This window comes from Anneissia japonica, unplaced genomic scaffold (assembly GCF_011630105.1).
Source record: "Anneissia japonica isolate Jap-2015-1 unplaced genomic scaffold, ASM1163010v1 scaffold131_len961581_cov171, whole genome shotgun sequence".
NCBI lineage: Eukaryota > Metazoa > Echinodermata > Crinoidea > Comatulida > Comatulidae > Anneissia > Anneissia japonica.
Window position 1 is genome coordinate 234,177 of NW_022750285.1, and position 8,803 is coordinate 242,979.

Below are 8,803 nucleotides of genomic sequence, written 5' to 3' on the forward strand. Positions count from 1 at the left end.
TGTATCATGCATAGTGAAACATCCCGTGTGTAATTTTAAATGATACACAGAGGCTATAGTTAGAATTCAACTAATGACATTTTAATACTTCTCCGCTGTCAGCGTGGTAGTAGCAACTGCGCTCAAAAGAGGGTGCTACATACGATATCACATTTCTCCTTTTCTTTTAAGAGATCTCTAACTTTATCCACTTTAGCTAATCTATAAAATCTATCTAACTTTAATGCAACTATTAATATATAACTATTTTAATTAAATCGTCCATTGTTGTCTTTCTTTTATTAACTAGTTCAATAGACTTTAGCGATTAATATTTTCTATGATTTATACTATACTGTAGTACATTGATTTTTCTCTGCTGGATGTATTTCCTATAGTAATTGCATTAAGTATTTAACAGCTTAAATCGTAACATAGGTTTATTGATTATGTGGTTTGGAATAATTTATGAATGCATGCATTTTCTGTTCTTTAGTGGGTTATATAGCTTTTATATAGCTTTTGATAATTGATGATCTGTATTGATATACAATAATATAGTTTATAAGATACATTCTTTCAGGTATGTAGGTCTCCGTCTATTCCTTTGTGGTCTGGTTATTGGTGTTATTGGTGTTTCCGTAGGTTGTGATTGGTCCATGTTTTCATAGTTTGGTTGGTGCTCCATTTCATTTATGGGTTGGTGTGCCCTTAGTAGTACTTTCTCTCTCCAGTCCGTTTCATTCTCTAATTCACTGTCAGGATTTTGTATAAATGCATTTGCAAGTTTGAATTTGCCTGCATCTGTCTGCCATCAGTGATTCTTCTAGCTGCGATTGATGAACCATCTATGCGGTATATGACATAAAAAGCTGGTTCATAAGCAGTGGTCCATTTGTTTCTTTTTGTTTGCTTCAAAAGTACATAGTCTCCTACCACAAATGTGTGTTCTCAGGTGTTCCTGTTTTTAGATTGTTGCTTAAGCTTGTCCTTGTATGCTCCGTCTCTTTCCTCCATTATGGTATCCCGGGGTATTGCTGTAGTCTCTCGTGGTTCATAATCTAATTTGATTCGGATCTGTCTGTTCATCAATGCATTATACGGGGTTATACCTGTAGCTGGATGAGGTGTTGATCGGTACCCTGTTAACATTTCTTGAATTGCTGTGTTTGTGTTTACTCCCTGTAGATGTGCAATTTGTTCAGTCTTATTCAGGGTTTTCATGAAGCTCTCCGCTTCTCCATTTGCTTGAGCATGTTCTGGTGTTACTAAGTGGTGCGTGAAGCCTTCCACCATCGCAAATTCCTCAAATTGTTTGGAGATAAATGGTGGTCCATTGTCTGTTTCGACTTTTCTTGGTGTTCCATGTGTAGCAAACATTTTCTTTAGTTTGTCTCTGGTAGGTTGAAATGCTGTTGAATATGTTGTTTCAACTTCTGGGTATCTTGTTCTCTTGTCTACGGCAACAAGATTGTAGTGCCCGTTAGGATATCTCCGAAGTCAACTGATATTACATCCCACGGTCTCTCTGCTATTGGCATTATCTTGATAGGTTCTTGATTGTGTGCTTTGGTGGTGACTCCATATTCATAGCATTGCCCTATCAATTGTTCAGTCATTGTGTTCATCAATGGAAACCAATACTTCTCTCTTAACATTTGCTTAGTTTTTGTCATGCCTAAGTGTCCTAGGCTGTGTGCTGCCTTGATGACTTTTCGCTGGATAGTTGCCGGTATTACTATCTTCTTTAGTCTGAAGATTAATCCTTCTGCTGTGTACAGCTCACTACGAACTGGGTAAAAGGGTGCGATGTCTGGGTTACTTTTGTAGTGTTCCCAATCACCAATGTGCATCCTTTTCTGCAAACTCTGGAGTTGCTGGTCTGTTTTTGTCTCCTCTCTGATGCGGTCTATGACGATTTCATGTTCGTCAACTATTATTTGTTTGATGGTATGTTCTGTGTCGTCTGTACCTCTCTTCGGTAGAGGGTGTCTTGAAAGGAAGTCTAGGGGATCTGCTGCATCCTTTCCTGGCTGGTATACAAGCTCGTAGTCAACATCTTGCATGTCCATCACCCATTTTTCAATTCTCGGTGGAAGCTTCATGGTTGCTTTGTTGGACATTGGGATTAATGGCTTGTGTGCAGTAATTATCTGGAATTTAGGTGCTCCAAGTAGGTACATACTGAATCTATTCTTGGCCCATTTCACTGACAGAGCATCTTTCTCTGTTTGACTGTAGCGTTTTTCAGTGTCAGTCATCGTCCGGCTAATAAAGTGAACTGGTTGGAGTCCTGTCGAGGTTCGCTGGAAGAGTCCTGCTGACAACCCTTCATTGTAGCTGGCTTCCATTCTCACAACAATTGGTCTACTGGGGTCGAAGTATGCCATTGTTTTATCACTTGTAATACTATGTATGTATGGCGTGTATTTCAATACTTGGAGTATGTATTATACTTTCTTATCTGAGATTAATCAGTGGACCTTTCGGTTTTTGTTATACTATCTTTCAGGATTTGGAATGCCTTGTCCTCCTTTGGGCCCTATTTGAATTTCTTGTCCTGGTGAGTCAGTTCTCTCAGTGTTGCTGTCAGCATTGTGTAGTTTGGAATGAATTTAGAAAGGTATCCCACCATGCCTAAAAAACTGCGCACAGCCTCTTTTGATTCTGGTGGTTTGCTTTGCTTAACCTCTTGAACTTTCTCTGGACTGGGTTTGAGTCCGTCTTTGGTAAATTTGTACCCATAGAAGTCAAGTTCTGGAACTCCGAATTGACATTTCTCTAGGTTAAACGTCAGGTTGAAGTCTGCAGCTCTCTGCAATACCTTTTCCAGGGTCGCATTATGCTCTTCCATGGTCCTTCCTCCAAGAAGAATATCATCTAGCTGATTAAGGCATTTGGTAATATCACCAAAAATCCTGTATATTGTTTCATCAAACATGTCTTGTGATGATTTGGCTCCAAATATGAGTCGCTTTGGTCTCATATTGCCCCAAGGCGTACTGAAGAATGCTATCTCCCTAGATTTTGGATCTAGCAGTAACTGGTGGTACCCTTGCCGCATATCAAGCTTTCAGAATACTTTACAATCACTAAATCTGTACGTAAAATCCTCTATCACGGGTGCTTGAGTGATTCTGTTCCTTTCCATGAATTTGTTTGGAACTCTTAGATCAACGCTAGCCCTTATCATATTTGGCTTAATTTCTTCTTGAGGTATCTTGCGGGATCTAGGTTTTGGTTGAACAACCAAAGGTGAACACCAAGTCACTGGTTCCCCTGAGGGTACTTTCTCAAAGATGTCTTCCTCAACACATTTATCAAGCCATTCCTTCAATGGTTTCTGAAGGTAGTAAGCTACTGGTCTTGGTCTTTGTGCCACTGGAACTGCTTCTGGTTTCATGCTAAACTTTGCATAGATCTCTTTGTTACACTTTACATCTTTTATTAGCCCAATGCCTGTGAATACTTGTTTGTATTTGTCAAAAATTCTTTCAACTTGGCTGTTTGTTTCCATGTTAGCACCAATAGAGTTGACTGCTGACATTTCTTTGCCTATTCAAAGGTCATTCTTCTCTGCAAATAATCCATTGGGTTCTAGTCTGATCATTCCTAACTTGGTAAGTGTTTCTTTGCCAATGAGGGGTGGTGAGTTGATGTGATCTTTCACTACAATAATTTGGTTGCTGTTCCACATGTCTTGTTTCTGATTATTGTGTTGAACTCTCCTTTAACTGCAAATTCATTTTGTAGTGTCTTAAGTTTGGTCTTACTAGGATAGAGTGTTAGGTTGCTACTTGTTCTGTGCATAAATGCTTTGAATTGATGTTCATCCATTATGTTGACATCTGCGCCACTGTCAGGCTCTGCTTTCATATCAACATCACCGATTCCAATGGTTACCAATTTCTTTTCTATCCCAGGTTGTCCTATTTTCTTAGCTACCAAATGTTTAGCAGCTTCCTCAAAGAATTCGTCGTCAGAGCTAGTAGAATGATCTAGGTCTTCCGACATCATTTTCACTCGTTTTTGGTGTTTATTTGGATTGTAGGTTTTCCTGCTATTGTAACTTTTCCCTTTAAAGTTATTGCTGTCAGTTGCTTTGGCTCCACCACGGCATACCTTGGCAAAGTGGTTAAATCTGTTGCACTTGCTGCATTTTTGCCCATATGCTGGACAGTTCCGACCTTGCGGATGAGTGCCCACTTGTCCACAATACCCACAAGCTGATAGGTGGTATTGTCCTTCCGGTGGCTTTTGGTGTGTTTTGCTATTTGTTGGATGTTGCTTTCTGACCTTGGCCACATCTGCTACCTGCAATCGCATATCCTTGACTTGCAGGGTGGTGTCTTCTACTTGAATGGCTTCTTTCAGAAGTTGGTCAAGTCCCCATTTCTTATTGATTGCTTTACGTATCAGTGATTCATTGTTTATTGTCTGTATTAAGTGTTCTAGTATTCTATCTTCACATGTCTCTCCAAATTCGCATTCGTTTGCTTTCTCTTGTAAACGTGCAGCATATGTAGCTGTCGTTTCGTCTTTTATCTGCCTCATTTTGAGAAACAGGTATCGTGCATGACGCTTGTTCTGCTTTGGCTTAAAGTAATCAGTCAATTTCGTGCGTAATTTCTGATAACTATCCAAATCTCCTGTTGGATTAGGTAAAATTTTCTCTAGCCGTGCTAGATCTTTACCCCCGTAGATTATCATGGCATCTTTCTTATCTTCTGGCTGAGTGATTTTAAAGTATCTAAATTCTCTTTCTAGCCCTTCCAGCCATTCTTCCCATGCTTTACCAGTGTGGATTTGGTCCTCGCCGGGAGTAAATGGTTAAATTCTTAGGTTTCTTGTTTCAATTACTACCGTAGGCTGCTGAGCCATCTTCTATGTCACATATGCGTGACGATACGTGCGGACAGTACTCACGTTTGCTGCTGGATGGTTTTGCTATACTCTAGGCCTGGCTATATTGTATAGTAATATAGCTTGCTTCTGCTTTATGATCGTAACTGCTTTGTTACTCACATCAACGCCTGGTTTCTTGACATCCTCGTCGCCAATGAAACATCCCGTGTGTAATATTAAATGATACACAGAGGCTATAGTTAGAACTCAACTAATGACATTTTAATACTTCTCCGCCGTCAGCGTGGTAGTAGCAAGTGCATTCAACAGAGGGCGCTACATAGGATATCACACATAGGAACGTTGACGCCTGCAAGGCTCTGGTTTTCATGTGTGTGTGTGTGTGTGTGCACGTTTGTGTGTGTAGATATTTATGCGCATGCGTCAAAGAAAAGTTTTCCAACATTTTGTTTTACCTCACGATGTGAAGTTCGATGTTCTATTTATAGACCTATCCAAGAGAACATTTTTGAGTGTCGCCCTCTATTGTCGGTGCCATTACTGGGGTGGCATTTGCGAAGTTGGGAGATGCAATGCGGAGTTTTGTTTTCAATGCAACAGTTGCTGAGAAATACAAGTTTTTTTTTAACAGTAGCAGCTGCATAATGCTGTCAGTCTTCAACCTATATTATATTACAATCCAAGATAAGTATATTCCGTGTATTTAAGACAGAATTCTAATAAAGATAGGGGTTAGGGGGACCTCGATAGATCGTATATGGCTAGCTATGCCGCGCCTGTAGGCCTAGCCTAGGCTGTAGGGTACACTGGGTCCCAGACTACTACTAGGCTAGGCTAGCTGTAACGTTAACAAGAAAGAGGACCAACAACAGCATAGCAGATAACCAATTTACACGGCACGGGCCTAGAAAATTGCGTCTAGGAGTGTCGGTATGCTACTGAATAACATTACGTCTAGAGAGGGCCTACATTATTACTACTAGCCCTAGGCCCTGGATTGATTGGATTTTTCACTGTACACCACCCTAAAAAAGAAAGTGGGGCAAGCAAGAGGCTGGTGTAGGCCAGTGGCGTCCCTCTATTAGCCCCTTTTGTCTTCTCAAACTGTAATTTAAAATTTAACATTTTTTCTGAACCATTGATGGAATAAATAGTTTTTGTATGAGGAAAGATGATGATTATAATTACTATTTTATTAAGTAATAATTCTAAATGTTAAAATATGGTTTGTTTTACAACTTTGTTCTACTTTATTTCATTGACAGAGCCAACATCTGATCATCGTTACCCTGTCATCAACAGTGACCTCATCAGCATGGGATATGATAATGTAAGTTAAATATCAAAAGCTTATTTTGCCTGTTTGACTATGTGCTGTGAATATGTTAATTCTAACCAAACATTTTAACTCGGTCTCACAGATTTAAAAAAAATATTTTCTTTTTAAAAGTTGCTCTCTGTTTCCTAGTTACTGTAGATACTTAAAAAAAAAAAAAATATGTATCCAAATGTTGTACAGTATGCATGATAGGCAGACACAATACACTACCAGATTATTGTGGCTCTGTTACTCTAATGGGATGTTCTTCAAAATTTACTGTACAGTACAGTGCTAATAATTTACAAGGACATTAGTATAATGTGGCTATCAAGAAATAATTATTGTCTATTTATTATTTACAGAAATCATTATACCCTGGCAGACCTGGTCCCTAAAAGGAGAGTTGTAATTGCAGTTGGTTAAATAAAAGAACAACCAGAAACTTCTACTGATATCAACAATGTTTATATTTGGAACAGAATATTGAACTGTAAACCAAAAAGATGCCTGTGTTAAGTGTTATGATCCTACTATCACTGATTATACCTTGGATTATGTTTGTAAGCTTTGCTGCAAATCTACACAGACTGATGCCTGTCCTGAAATTACAACCCATGATATGAATGAAAATATTTAAACATTTTACATCAGTTTATCAAAAAGCTGTACATTGTTTAGGGAATTTAAACAAACTAGGGGCCCGTTCGGACGAGTAAAGTTTCACCGGGTACTTCCAACTGATAGGCCACGTGTGGCAATTAAATTTTGCCTCTAGCCATAAAAAATTTGAAAGACAACTGTCCCAAAAACCCATCTTTTTTAGTGGATATTTCAATTACACGCCTTGAGGTGTAATTTATCACATGTAACAAGGCCCATTTCAAATGTTGACCTTTAGATTTGTATACAACACCTGGTCAGAGTAAAATTCCTATCATTCAATCCCGTTCGCATTTTCTCATAATACTTTAACTCCTTATGAAAATAACTTAAATAATATTTAAATACATTAAAAAAGTTTGACAGTAAGAACTTTTATAGCAAAACATGAGAAAATGATGTTTAAACTTACAACAACAAAAAAGTTCATTACGGTAGGCCAGCGAGCGAGCGACATTTTTACATACATCACTGTATTCGTTCAAATGTTGTATTTCTAATTCATAGTTTATTATTTGTTAAAGGGGGGGGGGTGCGGGGATGAAATAATTAATTTTTAATTTAAAATAGAGGGATGGGCGACCACAACGACGGTGACAGCACTCAATTTTGGAGCGCGGTATTCGAAAACGAGGCTCGTGAACTGGGTCCCAAAAAAAAACTGGTGCTACAGGATTTTGAGCTAGTGTTATAAGATAGGGAATTTCCTAAAATGTACCGACTTTCAAAGGCTTGCATTCGGTAACCCCATAAAAAATCGTGTCAAACTTAGATATTCCAATGTAAATTTGGCCGTTCTTTTTATTTATATGGGTTTTCACTTATGAAAATGTCTCAATTATGTGTAAAATAACCATTTGCCCCAGTTTTTATTTTGGAAATTTGCACTAAACAGGGAGTCAGCTGATTCACTCAACCGTAACGAGCTGGTAACGACACTAGTCAACTGATGAGATTGGTCGTCGCGAGCTGAAAATTGAAAAATTAGGACTGGCGAAAATATTCAATAATAATAGTAAAATAAGTCGAAGGCAATTTTGAAGAATAATTCTTTCAAAAAGATATGTTTGCTGGTTTGGATAAGGAAGTCTTGGAAGTGGTGATCTTAATAGTGGCGTTAAATAGGTTTGTTTAATATCAACTTGTCTTACCCATGTAGGCATAGCCTAGCATTTAGTGCAGTACTGTATGTATGTATAGAATACGGAATACTAACTGCCTGGCGCGACCTAGGCCCCTAGTTTAGGCCTAGGCATATACAAACTATAATAATAATATTTCATTTGACAAACAATCAACACTATTTTAAATAAAGTGCATTAATTTACATGTTAATTATTAGATCCATGGAACTATCTAGGACCTACTACTAGTAATACAGGAATTACTAAAATGCCAGTTTATTCGTCGTGGAATGTGGATGATGCCTTGAAAGCTAGCTCAAATTTGCGCGGAAAATGGCTTGGAAAAATGTGCACAGAACTTAACTTCTGCATAATACATTGGCAATGGTTACAGTATTCAGATTAGTTCAAAGACTAATTTTCGGCATTCTTCTCGGAAACATAACCACCCGCCTTAGGCGTGGCCCTGCTTGTTCCATGCTGGATCAAAAACTAGTAGAGGGTCAAACGTCCAGTCATTTTGATGGTCAAAATACAGGGGAATTATTATTACTTTACATTAGAAAAGATTGAGAAACAAGATAGTCTATTATACATATATTGTTTTATCTTCATTTGTAATTTTTAAACTAATTTTTATTTTTATATTACAAAAAAGTATTATATTAATGAAATAATAAATTCTATTCAAAATAATTGTTTATTAATATTAATAAAATAATTGCTGTGTTACACCACTTTGCAATGCATTTGAATATGGGCTTTTCACAGTGATGGTTAATTAGAATATATATATTTTCAACAAAAATTATCATTGATGATTAGTGCCAGAATGATTAATTCCTTATAAAGA